General features: G+C 43.5%; 1 long non-coding RNA gene across 1 annotated transcript; it reads left to right on the top strand.

The window, feature by feature from the left end:
- The first annotated feature begins 2,025 nt into the window (after positions 1–2,025).
- On the top strand, positions 2,026–17,005 carry LOC144819070 (uncharacterized). Its single transcript, XR_013607215.1, has 2 exons — positions 2,026–2,142; positions 13,997–17,005. It is a non-coding gene; the product is annotated as an uncharacterized LOC144819070 (long non-coding RNA).
- The last annotated feature ends 5,544 nt before the right edge of the window (positions 17,006–22,549 follow it).

Below are 22,549 nucleotides of genomic sequence, written 5' to 3'. Positions count from 1 at the left end.
GGTCCAGGAGGATGAGAGCCACGGTTTCTCCGTTGTCTAGCAGGGTCCTGATGTCGTCGGTGGTAGCGATGAGGGCAGTTTCGGTGCTGTGGTTGCTGCGGAACCCGCACTGGGATGGGTCCAGAATGTTGTTCTCCTCGAGGAGGCTGGTCAGTTGCTTTTTGACGGCCTTCTCGATGACCTTCGCCGGGAACAGGAGCACGGAGATGGGTCGGAACATCTTGAGGTCCTTGGGGTCCGCCTTGGGTTTCTTGAGTAAGGCGTTGATCTCGGTGTGCTTCCAGCTCTCCCGGAAGGTTGCGGTCTCGAAGGAGATGTTGGTGGCTTTCCGGAGGTAGGGTGCGATGGTGGTGCTGGCTTTGTTGAAGATGTGGTGTGAGCATGGGTCTGACGGGGATCCGGAGTGGACGGTGTTCATGATCTTGATGGTGTCGTTGTTGTTGATGTTGGTCCAGGAGAGCAGGTCGTTGGTGCGGGTGGTGGTCGTGGGGGCGGAGGTCTCATTGGTTGCCAGGGCGGTCGCGGGTTCGAAGCTGTCGTGGATGTCTGCGACCTTGCGGTGGAAGAAGGTGGCCAGCGAGTCACACAGGTCTTGCGAAGGCGGGATGTCGTTGGTATTGGAGAGTTCCTTCACTGTGTTGACGAGCTCTTTGCTGTTGTGTGCGTTGTTTGAAGGAGGCCCTTTTGGTGGATCTGATGAGTTGGTGGTGTCTGAGGGTGGCGTTCTTGTGGGCTGCGTAGCTTTCAGGTGTTAGTTCACGGATCCAGTTCTTCTCTAATTTTCGGCAGGCTTGCTTGCTGTCAATCACTGACCTCAGGCCTGGGTCTCAGGGCCTGTCTAACTACATACTTCTGAGTAGGAGTATTTCTGAGAGCATGGAGTTCACATGGGCAAATCTGTCAATAAAGATGCAGTTTTGATTTTATAGATGAATGCATGGTTATTCCTATTGACAAAGACTTTTTCAATATTAACATTCTCACATATGGACCTATTATCTAGTAGAAGGACATAGTTTGATTCGGATTGATTTGAGAAGGATTTTCTGTATTACCTATACCATCAGCTGCAAATCTGCCCAAACCCACTTAGATGTGGATACAGTTATATACCAATTGTCCTCTCTATCAGCTTTCCAATAAGGTGAATATACCTTTAGAACAACACCTATAGTCATTTCCTTTTTTGTGGTACCCTGTTATAGGGTAAACATCCATATCCCTGTTTCACTATGCTTTTAATCTCTATCCTCTAGGGCATAGAAATATAGTTGTTTGCCCCTTTTGAGATGGTTTCAAAATACTTTTTTCTTTAGCACTCTGCCCCGAAGGTATTAGTACTTTGCGTGCTACAGAACAACTCTGCTCCTTTACCACGGTAAAGTCGTGGCCCACACTGGGTGCCTTGCGGTCCCAGTGTGCGGAGGAGACCCTATGACGAAGCATGTCACCGTAGGGTGAGTGAGGGTTCTCGTCCAAACACTAGTAATGCCCCACACGTCTCCCACATGTTTCCATCTTAGTACCCTGTACACTGTGTGAGTTGTACTATGTAAACATCCCACTCTACATCAGGTGGTTGAATGGCAGCAGGCAAGTGTAAAAAATGATTTGTCCTTCTGCACCCAGGCAATTATAAAGTAACACTGGTTTCCTCACAGCGTGAAATTTATCTCCATCAATCACAATTATGTAACTATCATTGTTTCTATTTAAACTTGTGTACACCTGGCTCAGCAAGAAAGGGTGTGGAAATAATGGCATCTTGTATGACTGTGTAAAAACTGTTATTCGAGGCAGAACAACAAGGTTTAAATGAACACAGCTGGAGCCAATAACACAGCAAAGTTAGCGTGGAACCAGCTTGGGGCCAGAAAAAAACAAAAATGTGAGCCTATCACTATCAGAGGCAGAAAACTGTGAGCCTATGAATATCAAAGGCTGAGAGCCAATCGCTTGACATCAGGAGCTGGGAGCCCATAAGAAAGAGAATACTGTAAGCCAATTAGAACAGATAAGTGCTGGGGGGCGTGGCTTCAACGCCAACCAAGATGGCAGCATTACTCCGGAGCTCCCTGCCGGCACCTTGTATGAAGCTCCGTTTTGCATGGAGACCGAATCTCTTCAAGACTAAAGATGTAGGTATGTGAACTGTGTTCATGCTGATAAGCTTTTGGACACTTTTCCTGCTGTTTTCCTCCTGTTTTCGGCACATTAATTACGCAAGCTGTTTTTCTTCATAACGACCGCCATTTTAACTCTGATGCACTGAGATGTTTACTTCTCCTCAGAATTGCCTAATTACTACTCTCTAGGAGTGCTTGCTACCAATCATTCAAGATAGGCAAGTGAATTTTCTTTCATTACTAACTACCTTGGTGCTTTTTCAGCATTTTAAGGGAAACGGTATGATAGTTCTGTCAATGGCTGCCATATTGTGACTCCCTTTTTCAAACCTCATAACCAGTACCTACTTTTCAGGAAGCGCTTGGTGAATGTTACCCCAAGCTGGACAAGCAAATTTTCCTTTTCCTCATTAACTGCCTTGAAGTTCCTACCTACTTCATGAGAAATGGTTTGATATCTTTATCAACAACAGCTTTCTGTGAGTCTCCTCACCTCTCTTAATGGCTTCTAAATATGATATGACTGGACCTGAATCTCGATTTTTGAGTGTCCTATACACTGTCATTCTGTCAGCGGTACAAAGTCTGTGATTACTTTCAGTTACGTTAAATATATATCAGTGAGGACACCCTTTTTCAAAATGTTTTGATGCCTTTTTCTGCGTTTTAACATTCTTTTTGGCTACACACAGCAGGCTCAGGTACTAAAAAGGTACACCTTGCGATTCTTCATTCAGATCGGATTCTCTCTTATTTTTACAAGTCACCTAATTCTGCTGTTCTGTTTTTCAAACATTTAAAAGCTAATATTGTTAATTACATTTCCTTTGCCTCTTCCCTGGAGAGATTAAGAAATCTTAAGCTTAATACATCTTGGGGGCGTGGCTAGACGCCTAAGATGGTGAGGGTCCGGACCCTGGGGGAATCATCAGGAAAGAACGCCGATCGGAGGGCTATCTACGCCGTCCAAACCACTGGGGCGCTGCGGTTGGGGACTGGAGAAGAGATTTGTCAGACCTGGCCCGTTGAGACCGCGGAGGCACCCCTGATCTCCGCGTTCACATGGGGCTGCGGTGATTGCGGCCTACCCACTGCGCTGCGCCGGAACTAGAGTGCCATGAATCCTCGCGGCTGTCCCTGTCTGGCCGGTGGGTTGCGCCGGCGATGAAGTTCCTGCCAGGCTGGTGTCATCGGAGAGAGGCCGTGCTGGCTGCTCCTATCTGCATGGCACCCTGCGCTGCATTGACGCTGCTGGATCCTGCAGACATCTAGAGAGATGTTGTTGCAGCCTTCCGGCCTCCCGGGGTGGCTGATGGTGTGGAGCTTTGATACCAGCTTCCCCTGAAGCGCGATCCCCAACAATAACGGCAACAAGCCCCTGTGGCCGGCCCCTCCTGAGTGCCGAGAGCACTGGAGTGCTGGAGGGACGTGGCGAGAAGACAGCAGTGGGCCGCAGTAAGTACTAGCCAGCATTACACTCTGCAGACCTGGGGCATATCTATATGTAGACAAACTGTGCTGATTATCGAGCTTCATTGAGGATTACAGTGGGGTGGCTGGGCTAACGATGAAAGACAAGTGGCAGACTCTACTCCCTTGAGACTCTGAGCCGTCAGGCTGGTGCTATAGGCAGCGCCGCCCTTAACATAGTGCACCTCGGACTGCACTTTGTGTTAAGGACCAGAACAGGTGGGATTGAGAGGCAACAGGCCCTGAGTCCCCTGAGCCGTTAGTCAGACCACATACCCGTTGGGAAAATGACTCCATAGGGTAACACTGCTGGTCCTCTCTACAGCCACTCTAGAATGGGGGGCCCACTGGAATGCCAGAAACTAACACCAGACCCCTATCGCCAGGGCCCTCCTCCTCTGAATCAGTCGAGACTCCCTTTAAGAAACTTGACCTTATCCTAAAGGAAGTCAGAGATTCCCGCAAAGCAATAGAACAGCAAATTGGAACCCTCGCGAGTGGCCTCAACCTCCTCCGGGCGGACCATGGGAAACTAGCCAATACAGTACATCACAGCTTTCCACACTGTGTGGCGCGACACATTACTGTGTCGCGCCCCAACCGTAGGTGTGTCGCGCAATGAGATGACTTCTGCCGGGAATCGGCAGAGTCGAGCTGCAGGGGCTCTTAGAAGGGGTGAAACAACAACAACGCCCTATTATAGGGCGTTGTTGTTGTTTCACCCCTTCTAAGAGCCCCTGCAGCTCGACTCTGCCGAGCACTTCACAGGTTTTTAAAGACCTTGTGCATGTTAGTAGGGCCTATTAACATGCACAAGGTCTTTAAAGACCCGTGAAGTGCTCGGGTGCGGCTGTGAGCGGTCCCGGGCTGCCACACACGACGGGGGGGGATGAGTGGGGGCTGAAGCCCTCTGATGCCAATGGGGGTGGGGGCTGAAAACACACTTTACACTAAAGTTTAGTGTAAAGTGTGTTTTGCAAATTACACGGAGTGGGAGCCCACAGGGCAGCGATCCAAATACACCTCTGCTCTGTCCCTCTGTTTCCAGCTCTCCTTCGTGACCTGCATTTTCATGCCAGTCACTACCCCTTCTGATGTCCGCTGCCTTTATATCCGTGGACATTTTGATGCATGAATTCCCATGCGTGGTAGCCAATTATTAAACTTAAGCCCTTCCTCGCGTTACCGTGTCCCTGAATTTCTTTTCATAAAAAGGTGTGTCACCAACATGGAAAGCTGTGCAGTACATGATCACGAGAAAGCCCTGACCAGTATGGAACCTCAACTTACAGAACATACTACACAAATAAATCACATGCAACAGCATATCAATGGCCTCCAGGACAGAATAGAGGATGTGGCGGGTAGAAATCACCGAAATAATATACGCGTCATTGGTCTCCCGGAGCGTGGCGAAGGTCCCAAGCCTGCAGACTTTATGGAAACTTGGTTCCGGGAATACATGGCCCAGATGGCTTATCACCATATTTCTGTGTGGAGAGGGCACACAGGATTCCCACGGGCGCCAAGGGCTGGAGCACCTCCACGACCTCTGACTGTTAAAATACTAAACTACAGAGATCGCGATGTGCTCCTACAAAAAGCAAGAGAAAAAACGCAGATCCAATTTGAAAACCAGCGAATCTCACTTTACCCTGATTACACAATAATGGTACAGTGCAAACGGTCTTCCTTTCAAGCAGTTAAGAAAAAGCTAAGTGCGGCTCAGCTCAAATACGCACTGCTATTCCCCGCCCGATTAAAAGTTATCCATGACCGGAAAATCTACTTTTTTGACAGCCCAAATGATGCAGAAGAATGGCTAGAAGTGATGGGCCTAGACCTGAGCCAGGATCTGGCTCGGCACACCACGGTCCCACTAAAACACAAAAACCTGCACCCGCCGTCACGCTCTGGGCATGCGGGATACCACGGTAGTTGGTCGGACACATGAACAGAAGACGTCCGGCAGAGCAGAGGCGCTGGCCATGGCTGGCTCCTTCCGTGAAGATAACCCCAAGATTGTGCCTGATTCAGAGGACAGCACCATTCAGTCAGACTCTGATCATAGCATTACTCTGTGTCCCTCAGTGACGCCTCAGACCGTGGATGACCGGGTGGATAATTGAAGTGTGTTGTCCTAAAACTTTGTTTAAATATACCGGCTGGGTCATCTAGGTACTATATAGCTGGACCACCAGGCACATCAGTACCCTTCTATGCCCTTTTATGGCACATGCTATGATGTAAACCTAATTGTAATAATATAATCTGCAATGTTACAATATCCTCCCTCATATACTGATAATTAGAGCCCACATAGTCTGATATTGACCTGCTATTACGGTCGAGTGGTTATATTACTCTCCTCTAAGGACCTAGTGCCCATACCTAAGGAGACTCTCTTTGTTCACTGAAAGGATATATATATATATATATATATATATATATATATATATATATATATATATATATATATATATATATATATATAAACGAGCAAGGCGCCAAGCGCTTCAGGAGGGCTACCCACAGCGTATCCAACCATCCAGTCTTTCTTTGCCCCATCAGCTACACAGCTTTCCTCCAGAGTGATAACAAGGAAGTCCGACGCGTTTCGGGGCAGACACGCCCCTTCCTCATGGACTGCTGCAATAAGCACACTCCACCCACCATAATGATTTAAATGCATTTTATTTAAATCGGGCCGTCCTGAGTGGGCGTTGCTATTCACATTAAGCTACACAGCATGCTGGTAGCTGTAGTTCGTATGGCGAGTGTAGTAGTGTTCCTTTAGTAGGCTGTGCATTATTGTTTGTATAAGTCATCTTGGTTCATTACCCTTTGTTTTCAAGGTCGGAGGTGGGTTGTGAGGCTGATGTTCATTAAAATCGATGCGCTGTGCTGAATGAGCAAGGAAGGGTTTCCTCGCTCCAGTCCCCGATTTACAGGCTTGAGCATCTGACGAGGTGGAGCCCCTCCCACGGTCATGGCAGACCGGAGAAAAATAAACGAGCAAGGCGCCAAGCGCTTCAGGAGGGCTACCCACAGCGTATCCAACCATCCAGTCTTTCTTTGCCCCATCAGCTACACAGCTTTCCTCCAGAGTGATAACAAGGAAGTCCGACGCGTTTCGGGGCAGACACGCCCCTTCCTCATGGACTGCTGCAATAAGCACACTCCACCCACCATAATGATTTAAATGCATTTTATTTAAATCGGGCCGTCCTGAGTGGGCGTTGCTATTCACATTAAGCTACACAGCATGCTGGTAGCTGTAGTTCGTATGGCGAGTGTAGTAGTGTTCCTTTAGTAGGCTGTGCATTATTGTTTGTATAAGTCATCTTGGTTCATTACCCTTTGTTTTCAAGGTCGGAGGTGGGTTGTGAGGCTGATGTTCATTAAAATCGATGCGCTGTGCTGAATGAGCAAGGAAGGGTTTCCTCGCTCCAGTCCCCGATTTACAGGCTTGAGCATCTGACGAGGTGGAGCCCCTCCCACGGTCATGGCAGACCGGAGAAAAATAAACGAGCAAGGCGCCAAGCGCTTCAGGAGGGCTACCCACAGCGTATCCAACCATCCAGTCTTTCTTTGCCCCATCAGCTACACAGCTTTCCTCCAGAGTGATAACAAGGAAGTCCGACGCGTTTCGGGGCAGACACGCCCCTTCCTCATGGACTGCTGCAATAAGCACACTCCACCCACCATAATGATTTAAATGCATTTTATTTAAATCGGGCCGTCCTGAGTGGGCGTTGCTATTCACATTAAGCTACACAGCATGCTGGTAGCTGTAGTTCGTATGGCGAGTGTAGTAGTGTTCCTTTAGTAGGCTGTGCATTATTGTTTGTATAAGTCATCTTGGTTCATTACCCTTTGTTTTCAAGGTCGGAGGTGGGTTGTGAGGCTGATGTTCATTAAAATCGATGCGCTGTGCTGATATATATATATATATATATATATATATCCCGCGGGTTCCGCTGAGCTACCGGAGCTCTGCAGCCGAGCAACCAACACTATAGTCGGGGGCAACGACCCACCACAAAGCGAATGCACTGTTTTATGGTACTTGTATGTTGTGGTTATCTGTTTGGCCCAGCATAGTTTAATGGCTGCACTGAGTATGTTTTGTTCAAGGGGAAAGGGGTACTGCTGGTCTGCGACAGTTAATTGGCTCTGAGCTAGAGGGAGCTCCATTCACAATATTCATCTATGCCTAGCAACACCACCACCTTAGGCTCATATAACTTGTTGACCTGGAATGTGCGAGGACTTGGGGCGGTACATAAAAGGCACCGAGTTAATGCCCACCGCCTTAGGCGGAGGGCACAAATTGTCTTCCTCCAAGAATCACACCTGACGGAATCAGAGGCCTTGAAGGCCCGTAAAAAATGAAGGGGACACATTTTCTCCACTTACTACGCAGCCTTTGCACGAGGGGCGACCATATTGATTCGCCACGGGGTCCCATTTACAGAGCTGGATCACTGCACTGATGTGCAGGGTAGATACATATTGCTGAAGGGTACCCTTAACGATCTACCGGTGGTTTTGGGAAGTATTTATGCCCCAAACTCCAACCAGGATACATTTTTCCATCGCTTGAGCAAGGCCCTGACTGGGTGGGACATTATTCCCTGGATTCTGGGTGGAGATAGTAACGTCGTCCTCGAAGTAGCCTTAGACAGGTCCCATCCCCATTACATCACGCAGGCACCCGCAAACAAGCTGACCTCCTGCAAACATGGTTGAATGGATGGGGACTAAAAGATGTATGGCGACTGTTGCACCCTACACACAGGGAAAATTCCTTTTATTCACCAGTCCACCAACTTCACACCAGGATTGATAGGTTCCTATGTTCTCACACCATTCCCACACAAATACACCAGTCCACCTACATAGCTAAGACCTTCTCAGACCATAACCCCTTGGAGCTTACACTCACATGGTGTAGAATCCCCACCCCAGTTCCTACGTGGAAATGATTGCCCCAACTCCTGGAGGATGCCCCGTTTCGCGCCACTCTACGACCAGAACAAATTATTTATCTGAAAATTGGAACACAGCCACCGCCAACCTCATTGATTGGGATGCGTTTAAGTTAGTAGTGCAGGGTTCTGCTCTTGAGTCCATAGTGGGGGCTAGACAAGAAGTACATAAAAGCCTTCTTAGGATAGAAGGTCTAATGACCGACCTGGAACAAGCAGCAGTGACTGACCCAGACAAACGGGAATCCCTGCGAGACGCTCACATTAGACATGCTGAGACTCTAGACACTCTCCGAGTTATCGACCATCTGGCTTTTACGCAATGGAAGCATATTGAAGCTGACAAGTCTGGTACGTAACTGGCCTGGATACTGCGGTACAGCCCAAAGCCACCCATCACCACTTGCATACGTACACCAAACAAGGGCGCAGTACACACGCAACTTGAGATAAATTAGGCCTTCTGTACTTACCTTAGTAACCTCTATGCCGCACCAACTCACACTAATGACACGCTAATAGATGACTTCTTAAATGGACTAACACTGCATTACAACAGATACACAAAAAATCTTTCGGGCCCCATCACCCAGCACGAAATACGAGCTGCGATCAAAGGCCTCAACCGCAACAAGGCCCCAGGGCGGAATGATCTGCCCACAGAATTTTATGGAACTTACTCAGATATCCTCGTCCCTAAGCTAGAGGAGATGTACAAGACGGCCCTAGCTTCCAGACATTTACCACACTCCACCATTCAAGCCTTAGTCGTCTCACTCCCCAAACCGGGACGAGATGGCACGGATGTATCTAGCTATCGGCCCTTGTCCTTGTAAGCGACCGAATACAAAATCCTAAGCAAGGCCCTAGCCAATGGACTATTGCCTGTCTTAAATACTCTTATACATAAAGACCAATGCGTGCTTCTCCGTGCATTACATCATATCATGGTGGCTACCCCCACAGATTATAATAATGCTGGATGCGTTGTACTTACGCCAGGCCTTTGATTCCATAACATGGGGATACATGTTCGAAACCCTGCGATGAATTGGCCTCCCTCCAGATTATCTTGAATGGGTACATCTGCTTTATATCAATCCCACCGCCAGAGCATGCAACCATATTTCATGTGAATATACTATAGACAGGGGCACGCAACAGGGGTTCCCTCTTTCCCCCCTACTGTTTGTCCTAGCACTGGAGCGACAGCAATAGCCCTAAGACAGTCGGCCGAGTACCTGGGGATACCGATAGCTGGCACTGCACACTTAATCTCAATATATGCCGACGACATCCTCATTTACCTGTGGGACCCGACAGCCGGGGCGGAAACCCTCCCTAACATTTTCTCCACCTTCGAGTGCTTCTCATGCCTGGCCATTAACGAGGGGAAGTCCAAAGCCTTCTACATCCGGGACGGCCCCCGCCCAGATGTGCTGCAATTTGGTACATACAATCTGCCTGTAGCACATAATACATTAAAATACTTGGGAATCCAAGTATACTGGGCACAGACTGATCAATTTGATGGTGACCTACTGAAGGCAATTACTGCTATGTGCTCGAGCTTATCTTTCTGGACATCCCTACCATTATCAGTGATGGGGCGGATTGCCATCTCCAAGATGGTGATGCTTCCCCGTCTTTTATATTTCTTTGTCAATCTACCCCCGATAGTTCCACAATTCACCTTTCGTACCCTGGACACAATCCTCTTGGAGCTCTTCTGAGTAAAGGGTTGAGCAAGTGGTAATTTCACGGTAATTTCTCAATGCAAAACCTCATCTACCTCTATTTCACCGCTGTAAAGGTACTGGACCCTTGTCATTGTATATGACCTTCAGGAGACTTTACATAAACATGAAATATCAAAAATACAAATAACATTTAAGCCAATAAAGAGAATTGGTGAGTATTTGAAAGGGTTTTATTTTCTAGTCAAAAGTTTCTCTGACCCTTTATTCATTAGTCAAATATCAATCAGGTTACAGAATTTTGAAAACAAGAAAAATAGAATTAAATATACAAAGCATTCCATAAAGGAAAGGAATAAGGCATCAAATGTCAGTCAGAAATTCTTTAAAGAGTTCAGGCAATATAATGCAAGAGTGAATTATGCACGGTTAATCAATAATTAATAATTGGCAAAAATCTTCTATAAATAGAAATAAATGCATATGACAAATAAATCTTTTCAAAACTAATTAATTAGTCAAAGCATAAACTTAAAGTTTTATCAACTAAATTCTAAACCTTCTGCCCTGGTCTGTTGAATCTGTCTCTCTCCCTCTCCATCATCCGACAGAAAGGCTGCTCCTTGAAAATTCCCCTCCTTCACAAGTCCTCAGAGGAATGTGATCTGCTTTGCCAAAAATATGACGTGTAATGACTTCTCTGAAAGAAATATGAGCAAGAAACCCCCACCTCTCTCTGTCTCTCCTCAGACGTAATCTCCTCCCAGGCGGCACCTGCGATGGTTCTTGTACCTAATGATGTCTGGTTTAATCTGCTCCCTCTCAAAAGCTCGCACGCCCCCCTAAAGCTAAGCTAATACGCCTCCAAAGAGGTCATTATTTATACTCTAATTCTTGGCTGACTATAGTAATAATGTTGCAAGTTTTCAGTACAGCTTGTACCTGATTGGTTAGCAAGATGGCATGAGGGTCTCACCATTCTGTTCTTATTGAAATTCCAGCCCATACCCGTTTTAACAAAAGAAGGGTTAATGATTAATACAATTATGTGTTTTAGCAACATTTACTAGGAAAAATGTTTCAGTCTATTTCCTCCTTCCTGTCACATTGCACGCAGGAAGGACACTTTAACTAACACTGGTACATTGGCACGATCACAAGAATGTACAGTTCACAGTGGCCTTGATTCATTTGTGTCTTGAGGCTCTTGGCAGTCCTGCGCATGCATTTTTTAGCATGATTCTCAGCCATGGTGGATTCTTAGGCAGCCATTTAATGGTGAGCCCATAAACAAAACAAACATAAAAAAGTATTAATTTTATGTAAATAAACACATTCTGTTTACCTCCCCCATACTAATACCTTGTATAAATGATTACCTAGCAAAAGCTATTAGTTTAAAGCAGCTTTTATTATTATTTGTGCACAACATGCAAAAATGTGCAATTACAACATAGCATAAAACATGTGCAAATTTCTAAAGCTCACACAGTTAATACATACTCATAGCAGCATACTTTAATGTTTTAGATAGCTTTTCATGCAAAAAGCGTTTGCCCCGTGTAGTGATGATGCATGGTTAATTAACACACATTAGAAAAAGATGTGTTATGAACTGAATATACATGGTCTAAATAGGCAACAAAGCCAAAGTCTCTTAAGACAGGATATGGGGTGTAGAGTACAAGAAAAAGAGCTGGGAATAGAGAACACATTCCACATTTAACCTCAAAGCTAAAAAGGGCCACTGAAATCACAAATTTTTTTTTTACACTGCAAAAATACATGTTAATTCAGCACAAGCATTTCCGACTGACTAAGCCTCATTTCATGTCTCATGTGTTCCCACTTGCACCAAAATGTGTGTGTCAATTTAAATGCAGTCTGTCTGAAGCACAAAAATAAAGCAATGCCTGACTCCAGATGAAATCTGAGCTCCATAAGGGCCGACGTAGGGTTAGCCTCAAGAAATTTACAATTGGAGCCCCGCAAGGGTGGACTGGGGGTCCTCGAATTCAGGGCATACTATTTTGCAAGCCAGCTCCAGTGGCTGTCTTACTGGACTGCGGGCAGAAACCTGCAGGAAATAGGCTACACAACCTGTGACCTGGAGCACGGAACCTTACACAATTTACTGCTCCCAAAAATTAAAAATCCTCCGGATAGGCCTCCACTTCTTAAAACCGCACTTCATTGCTGGAAGAAGGCCTTATTTTACACCTCAGTCGCGATCCCATATGCGAGTAATATCCCACTGTTAGGAATACCAATTCTCAGGAGCAGACTCACGATGACCCAACTACATGACTGGGAGGAAGCTGGCATGGAGGAGGTTGGGCCGCTATTTGGTGATGGCACACTACTAGACCATGACACATTTGTACACAATACTAGCGCACCAGATCACCTTTATTTACTACACGCAACAATTGCTCACTATACTAGGGTGACATGGGTGCCCCAATGCAATGAACCTCCGCAACATGATCTGGTACATTTTCTGTATTACATGGGGGGGCGGCCATCTAGTCAAATGGCTATACACCGGCATCAGGGCACATGCCTCTACTGCACTCACTGACCTTCGCACAAAATGGGCAGAGGACACTGACATAGAACTAACCAATAAAGCCTGGGCGAGCATCTTAGAACATCCCAAGTGAGTTTCTCGCAATGCTAAACATAAATTTATACAAACTATGGTGCTACATAGATAATACTTAACCCCAAAGAGAATACAACGCATGTTCCCGGAAGCCCAACACTGCTGCCCAAGATGCAAGGTAGAAGAGGCGGGCTTTACCACATGTTATGGGCTTGCCCTCATCTCCGTGATTATTTGGGGAAAATCCGGAATGCACTTGGGGAGGTCACGCACCTAACAATTCATAACAATACTCTGGAGTGCCTGCTGGGTCTCCCTGCAAGCACACTAGCGCCATGAAGGTCCAAATGTGTTTCATAGACCTCACCCTTATATTGGCCATAAGAGCAATCACCATGAGACAGAAATCCCCTAGATGCCCTCCATTCCCCGCGTTGCAAGAAGACGTGATCCGATGGTACAGTGCTGAAAGGACGGCACTTAGATGTGAGGAAGCGCGAGGATTACGGAAACATTTCATTTCTATGGAATGGGATATCATGTTGGAAGTTTTTAAACAGATAGATCTCCTACCTACACGCATCACTCCTACCCCATAACTTACCTAGTTATATATAAAATATACGAATCACAGGTCCCATACAGGCCCTATCCGCACACCAGCAGCAACTGACAGAAGCTGATATCTTACTGAATGCACTAGGATGAGAGTCGCACAAGCAAAGGCAGACCAGGAGGGAGGGTGGAGGGAGGGAGGGAGGGGGGGGGGGTTATGTTATTGGAATTGTTTAAAAATTATAACATGCATTCATTCCTAAGGATATTATTGTATCTTATATTCACACACCAATTGCCTCCTAACTGTACTGACTGTATTATGATTCAGTGACATATGCAATTCAATTTTTAGTCTGTACAAAGCTGATACCTATACACGATTGGAAAACAAAAACGAAAATACCATAATGTACTTGGTAAGACGCATTGTCATCACTTCTGGTACTCACTAAAGTTTGTTTAAAAAAAAAGCTTAATACGTCTTTTAAGTCTACTGTGCAATCAGACTCTGACTCTACTCTTAATGACATGAAAGACGTTTCTCCTCAGAAACCTGATGATCCAACAGGCACCATTCCAAAATAACATCTTTCAAGCAAACTACCTGCGATTTCTACCAATCGGCCGAACAAGGATCCTCCCTCTCCAGTGAACTCGTCTTTAGCATCCATGGATATAATCCTTGAGGAAATTCGCGCTTTGAAGCCCTTCATGGAGGAAACCACTAAAACTTGGCAACATCTGGATGATAAGTGGTCTTTGTTGGAGTTTCATATGCTTGTTGTCGAACAAAAAACAGACTCTCTTCAGACCTCTTGCTCTCCTATTTCAATTCTGGAGTCTGAAATATCTCTACTTAATAAACAATCAGAGGATTTAGAAAATTGAAATTGCAGAAACAATCTTTGAATTTATTGTCTTCCTGAGAATACAGAAGGTTCCAACCCAACCGTTTTCTTTCAAACATTCTTGCCTAAGCTATTGGAATTGTATTCTACTACTTCTCTTAACATTCAAAGGGCTCACAGACTAGGTCCCAAGATTTCTGCTAAGCCTTGTGGAATCATCATGTTTTTCTTGCAATATACAGACCTTTTTCAAGTCCTGTCTGTAGTCAAGTCCAAAAAGAAGGTTTTTTGGGAGGATCATCAACTATTTTTCTCTCAAGATGTAGCTAAGGTTACAGCTGACCGTTGCAAAAAATGTCTTGATCTTCAACCACAACTCCGCTCTATAAACGCCAAATCCCTGCATTTTCAAGGTCACATACAAGGAAAATACTTCCACATTCGAAGGTCCAGCCGTATTGCAGGAGTTCCTTCGTTAACATGGAGCTGTGGCTATGGACACTTCAAAACCTATTTGATTTGTTACTTTGATTTGTCTTGTCTGGCTGTTTCTTGTTTATGTAATTCCTTGATTGTTGTTTTGTTTGTATTTTTGTAAGGCACACTGCATTAGGGTGTCCTTACCTATTTTCTCTCTTTTATATCTTTTTTAATGTATTTTCTTATCTATATTGCTTTCTTTTGATTTTATGCAGGTATAGTTCTTTCCAATCATTGCTTCCCCTGTGGTCTCTCCTGTGTGTTGATGTCTTACCCCTGGTCCTTCTGGGGTTCGGTGGAGTTCCAACGGTGTCGTCGTCATCTTCTGGTGTTAGGAGGTGCGGCGGTACTTATCCTCTTGGATTTGTCAGCAGCCTTCGATACCGTACATCATGACACGCTGCTCCAGAGCCTTGATAAGTTAGGGATCAAGCAGCTGGTACTGTCTCTAATATTATCTTTTCTGAAAAATAAGAACCAGACAGTGACTCTTGACCATTTCAAATCAACCCCCTATTTGCTCCCATGTGGGGTACCTCAAGGCTCCTCGCTGACCCCTTCCTTATTTAATATATATGAAACGGAACTGGCTGCGTTTGTCTGAAACTTTGGTTTCAATTTAACATCATACGCTGATGATACCCAGATCGTGATTGCGGCTCATAAAAATTTCCCTTCCCCAGCAATTCAGTTTAAAAATGCATGAGGGAAATCAATGGCTAGATGGGAAGGCACTGCCTCAAGCTGAATTTGGATAAAACCGAAGTGGTAACCTTCGGTAACCTCCAGCCGGGCTGCGACGCTCACTTGTGGCCGGTAGAAATTGGAGAAACACAAAAACCAGTAGAAAAAGCCAAAAACCTAGGGCTTCTGATAGATAGTAAACTCACCTTCACCCAACAAACGAATGCTACAGTCTCAGCCTCTTTCTACTTGATAAAAAAATTAAAGAAGGTCCTCCCCTATATTCCCCCTGAATCCAGGAGAACAGTGGATGTTGGTTACCTTGGTGTTATCGAAACTGGACTACTGTAATGGTCTTTATCTCAAATTACAGAAACAACATTTAAAAAAGCTTCAGATGGTGCAAAACGCAGCTGCCATGCTCTTATTGAACCTACTGACATATGCATCATTTAAGGAAGAACTCAGAAGACTTCATTGGTTGCCAGTGACAAAACGCATTAGGTTCAAAGCTCTTTGCTTAGCCTACAAAGCCCTGAATAACATAGGATCGGCATCTCTGAAAAGCCTATATTCATGGTATAACCTGGGCAGACAATTGAGGTCTTCCAATGCCGGGTTGATGGTAGTCCCTAGGATTCGAACAGCGAGCTGGGGTGGCCGGAGCATAGCCTACGGCACGGTAAAAATTTGGAACACGCTACCAATGGAACTGACAGCCTCTAACTCCCTGGTCGCTTTTAGGAAAAATCTAAAGACGTAGCTATTTCAGAATTAAGATGCCTCTACGTTGCAGGGTTGTTTCAGTCCAGCGCCATGACACCCCTGGGTAATTGCGCGCTATAGAAGTTATAATAGCATAACATAACCAACCCTCAATTCGTTTTGTGTTGTAGGTATGTCTTCCAGTTATCATTCAGTCATCATTCATATGACCTTCTAATTTATGACTTGTACTGCCTTCTCGTTTTCTGTTATGTTCTACGTTTCTCCAAGATTCTCTGTACTTTTACTTTATTCCTTTTTTCTTTCTAATATTCTCACTGTCACTCCCTCTTTCCTTTCACCTCTACTCTATCAATACACTTATCGATATACTCTTATCTTTTCATTTTTTCTCAAATTTAAGATTGGTTATAGCACTGTATGCTTAATGATTGCTTATGTTATTTCCTTCCGGTCACATTCAGAGTTACTACATGGAATCTTAAGAGATTAGGTAATCCCATTAAAAGACAACGGGTGTTAACCCATTTAGCTAAGTTGAAAACTGACATTGCACTACTCCAGGAATCACATCTGTCTGATACTGAAGCTTCTAAGTTAAAGCGATGTTGGGTAAGCAATGTTTTTTCTTCTCCGGCTTTGGGTAAGAAAAACGGTGTTTTGATTCTCTGTCATAAAAAATGTCATGTTTCAGTTGTTCAACAAGAATCTGACTCATATGGTCGTTGGGTTATTGTTAAATTACTTATAGATAAAATACCGTTAGTTATCTTTAATGTATATGACCCAGTTTACGTTGATAAAATATTTTGGACACAGATTTCTGATAAATTAATTTCTTTTGACAATGAATATATTGTTTTTGGTGGTGTCTGCAATTAAATTCATGACCCCATATTAAACAGACACTCTGCAGTTAAATTTGTAAACACTAAAATTCATTCACAATTTACCTCCACCATACACTGTAAATCTCTATTCTATATCTGGAGACTATGTCAACCAGATCTTCGAGAATACAGTTACCATTCACCCCCACATCAATCACAATCCCCGTATTGACGATCTCTTTTCAAGTAAATCCCTAGCTTAACATGTCCTCAGTCTGAGATAGGTTCTATTTTAATATCAGATCATGCCCAGGTTTTTATTGATTTTAATTTCATACATTTTGTCCCAAATGCTGGTAGATGGCGTTTTAATAACATTACTTGTAGATCCTAATTTCTCTAACCAATTCAGCTCTTTTGCTTCCAAATTTTTTGCTATTAATACAACTCCGGAGTCCTCCCCTATAATGATTTCGGATTCTTTTAAGGCAGCCGTGAGGGGTTTCATAATGAATTTTGTCTGACAAAAGAAAAAAGGTTTTGAAAAACAAACTACTCAATTACTCACTAAAATTAAACAACTAGAATATGCTTATTATCATTCCAACACTGAATATTCTTTAAAATATCTTATCGATGCTAAGCTTACTTTTAATAGACTATCCACAGAAGCTGCTTCCTCCTATCTTTTGAAAAGTAGTTCTCGCTATTATGGAGGTCAAAATAAAATGGGGGCGCTACTGGCTAATTACTTAAAAATAAGGGGAGATAGAACTAGAATAGAATCTTTGCAAAGCTCTGCTGGAACTACACTTTTTAAAGATGACGATATTTTAAATTAATTTGTTTCGTTTTATAAAAATCTATATACTCCTAAAACTCAACCAATTCAATCAGATCGATCCTCTCCTTCCCAACATATTGATTTTGATTAGCTGGAAATTGATATCACTTTGGCAGAAATTACCCATGATGTTTCAGTAGTACGACGAGGTAAAGCCCCTGGATCCGATGGGTTTACTGTTGAGTTCTATGAACACTTTTCTAAGCTTTTTCTTCCAAATCTTCTTTTATTTAATTCCTTTATTACAAACGGTTCATCTCAGGGCACTTTTCAAGAAGTCATGATATGTTTAATCCCAAAAGACAATAAGGACTACTCCTTGTCTAAAAACTATCGCCCCATTCCTTAAGTCAATGCAGACTATAAACTCTTTGCAAATATTTTGGCATTACGTATTGACCCTATCCTACCTGAACTTGTTGGACCAGAACAATCCGGCTTGTAAAGGGTAGACTATCCTCTGATAATTCTATAGTCTTTTTTAATGTCCTTAGCAAGCCCTCTTCCTTATACTATCCTCTTGCTGCTATAGCTTTAGATGCTGAAAAGCATTTGACAGGATTGGATGGGATTTTATGTTTCATGCTTTAAAATGGATAGGTTTTCCTCCCCAATTGATCTCCTTTATTTCCTTACTATATTCTGGCCCTCGAGCTTCTATTTTCACTAATGGTAAAATATCAGACTACTTTTCTCTTTCTAGAGGGGTACGACAGGGATGTCCCTTATCACCTTTATTGTTTGTAGTGGCATTGGAGCCCTTTTGAACTAAAATTAACCAGGATGCTCAGATTCCTGGTTTCCAACTAGGCCCACATCAAGTTAAAATGTTTGTATACGCAGATGATATCCTTTTATACTGTTCTAACCCGGATACCTCTCTTCCTCCTTTTCACCTGGTTATCAGGATACCGCCGTAACCGGGATAAATGTGAAGTCTTGCCCCTTTAAGTTTTATGCCTTAAGAACTATTTTCTTCATACAAGAGTTTCCCAGCAACCCTCCAAGATAAAATACTTAGGTCTATGGTTCTCCTCGACTATCTTGGAGACTTTAAAATTTAATTTTGACCACATTATCAAAATGTTAAATGACACCATTACCAGATGGCATCCTCTTTTTCGCTCTTGGTGGGGACGATTAGATTTTATTAAGATGATGCTCACTCCTTTGTTTCTATACACTCTCTCTATGAATCCTGTGCACATTCCGGGATCCTATTTCAAGAAAACTGATTCACTTTTAATAAAGTTTCTCTAGAAAGACCCTCTCGAATAGCCTTGTCCTCTCTAAAAACAAAAGACAAACATAATGGAGGCCTTAAATTTCCTGACTTCAAATCTTATCACTATGCCTTTTCCCTAAAACAAGCTTCCCGTTGGATATCCTCTGATCTCTCTAAACATCCCCTAGTGTGGATATCTATGGAAAAAGTTCTTGCCTCCCCTTTTCACTTTCAAGAGAGCCTCGCCTTCAGTAATAATATCTCCTCCTTAAACTCTTCTGTTATTTCTCACACTTGTAAACTTTTAGCTCCTTTTCTGCCATCTTCTTATCCTTCTATTACTTCACTATCTCAACAACCCATTTGGGACAATAAATTATTACGTATAAAAAATCACACCATTTACTGGAAATCTTGGAGATCCAAGTGTTTGATCTGGATTTCTCAACTCTTGATTAATAATGACCCCTTATCTTGTACTGAACTCCAATCTAAATGTTCTCTTCCTAACTCTTTCAAAATACAATATAATCTTCTACTTCCTTTTCTTAATCAATATTTCCTTACACTTCCAACTACCCCCAATCTTCCTATAACATGTTCTACAATTTTTCCCTTATTAGATACTTCCCCCCTGCATCTTCTGTTTACCAATGTTTATTATTCACTTCAGAAAAGCACAAATCAAAGACTGAAATGGCGTAGGAAAAGGATTTAGTAAAATGCTGGGCAGCCCCCATTTGGGATAAAGTGTGGCTTAAGAGCTACAAGACATCAAGAGCTTGTAATACTACTCAAACCCTTTATTTTGTTTATCAACGTCTATTACGTTCCCCTGCAACATTAGCATCTTTCTCTCCTAATACTCCATCTACCTGCTGGTCCTGTCCCTGTTCTAACGCTGATTTAAAACACATGCTATTCGACTTCCCTAATATGTTTCAATTCTGGCAATTAGTCTGGTCCCAAATTAATAGGATTTTTAGGGTTAATGTTCCCTTTTCTTTACCCAACATTTTCTTAGGCTCACAGTCACCTCAATGGCCTTAATCACCATCAAATTTCAAGTTGTTAGATTTTTTATTAGCTATAGCCTTACATTTAAAAACCTCAAACAGGAAACAAGTGGATAAAGGTACTTTTGAAGCCTGGTGGAATGCTGTATGTTTTCATCATAGACTCAATACCAATTACGTCACCCCTATCTCTCTAGAATTAAAAGGGATCTGTTATGGCTTCCACTTACTGCATACTTATCCTGGTCCGCTTCATCAAATGTTTCTACTGTTAATGTTGTAAATTCATCATAGGATGTCCGGAAACCGCCCTAAATACACCATGTTGTCCATTTTCTTAAAATATTAAGATATTATCGTGTTATGCCTGCATAATCATATTGCAATAATCACTAAGTATTTAATATGCCTACAGTGTTTAATTTTCTCATTCTTTGTAGTGACATAATATATTGCTTTCCCACTTCCCCCTTCCTCCCCCCTTATTCCCGTCTTACACATAGTATGTTTATTGTAACAGTTGCATTTCCTATCCCTTTATATAATCTCAATGTTAACTAAGATTTATTATGCTCATTATACTGTTGTTCTTTTTTTCTCTGGTTTTCAATAAACACAAACTTTTTAAAAAAGAACAGTTCAGTGCTTTCCCCAGGGGGACTTTTCCCAGTGCGGTGATCAGCATGACAGAAACAAGGCAGTAAAGCCTCGAAGGAAGGAGCGCTGATGACAACAAGGATATACAGAGGCAAACAAACTTGATGCGAGAGGCTTGATGCAGGTCAGATCAGCGCTCATGCCATTTAGTGCAACTCACTATTAGATGCAGTTGGATACATGCGGTGGTAGAATCTGGAGGTCAGAGCTGCTTAGCACATGATCTTTGTGTGTGCTGCCTCCATCGCGTTCAGCTTGTCCTTGCTGCTTTTATTGCACTGCCTCTCTCACGCTCGGCTCGGACTTCTAGGCTGTTAAATTACTGTACGCCTCCTGTGGCCGGGAACAGTCAATGAAAAAGTCTTTAGAGAACTGCTTTTTTTCATTTGAAGCTATTTTTTCTAGAGCAGTTCCTTCTGGTGCATTTGCTCACATTTTGAATATTTGTTTCATTGTTGCTTTTGTGCCCTATTAACTGCAGGCTTACTTTAACCTACACAATTGCACAGGCTTGCCAGACATGACCACAATTTCTCATGCAGAGTATTTTGTTGTATATACTGAATGACTCATTTAATTGATTATGTATTTTTAATCTAGTTTGAATATTGTTTCTTTAGACAATCTGTGTGTGAGAGCATACCATTTTTTTTATTTCTATTTTTGCTCTCGGTTCTCTGTGCAATTATTGGTAGAAAATGTTTTAAGTCCCAAGTTTTGGATTTGGACTCCTGACCCAGGAACACGACCCACGAGAAGTACGCGGCAGCGCAGCACTTCATAACAGAATTGGGCATTTCGTCTTCACTTAACGGGAGTCGCACCCGACTCTAGGCTGCTCAATAGCAGCGTGAAGCCCTGTTAGACATTTACTTGAAACACACTAGCGCCCAAACACGTCATATACGAAGATTTCTCTTGGATCCCATACACTAGTCCGTGACAATTACCAATTACCACACACAGGGAGTGGCTGCTTCTTTCCTGTCATTTCTTCACCTAAGGTCACGGGCCCGGCTGGGTCGGAATTATCACCAGCTGAGCGACCTTCTGTTGCTACACAGCCATATATAGCCCTGAGGATTCGCAATAGTGATGAAACACGTGTCGGCTGGCTGTTTTACAAAATAAAGGACTCCATCGGACTCCTACTGGAGATTCCTACATTTCTCTGTCGCTTTGTTCATTGTATATATGTTTTTTTAATGTTACATAACATGTGATCTACTTTTAAGTGCATTGGGTAAACCTGCATTACAACCTGCAGGTTTCTTGCCTCTTATATTAGTTTCCCAAAAGCTGCCCTCACTCTGGCTCCACACACTCTACAGTTCCTAGCCATTGCAGTCAAAGAAGGGAGGGATAGGGGGTCACTTCAAGCGGGAACAGGGTTGCCGATCCCCACCTGCTCTACCCCATTCAGGCAAGGAGGGGAGTACCTAAGCAAGCAGTCCCTCATCACTTCTCTGCAGGGTTGGATTGGGATTCAAAATCGGGCCAGGCATGCAATAATAAAAGTGGCCCACATTTGTATATTGCCTTCCTGCAAAACACTGCTTCAGCGAAATTTGATAAAAAAGGGGGAGGGGGTTAAAAAAAAATGCACAGATTAGTTTACACTGGTGAAACACACATGTAAACAAAGGAGGCCACTTTTGTTCAGGCCCCCTGCCATAACATAAAATGCATATTGTTATAATCACCTGTTTTATCAGTACCTATGTGATGTCTTTCCTGTATATCGTTTTAATAGATGTTTTATGGTTTAACACAATGGTATTTTCCACCCCTG

This window comes from Lissotriton helveticus, chromosome 1_1 (genome assembly GCF_964261635.1).
Source record: "Lissotriton helveticus chromosome 1_1, aLisHel1.1, whole genome shotgun sequence".
Lineage (NCBI taxonomy): Eukaryota > Metazoa > Chordata > Amphibia > Caudata > Salamandridae > Lissotriton > Lissotriton helveticus.
This window is presented reverse-complemented; position numbering and strand designations above follow the sequence as displayed.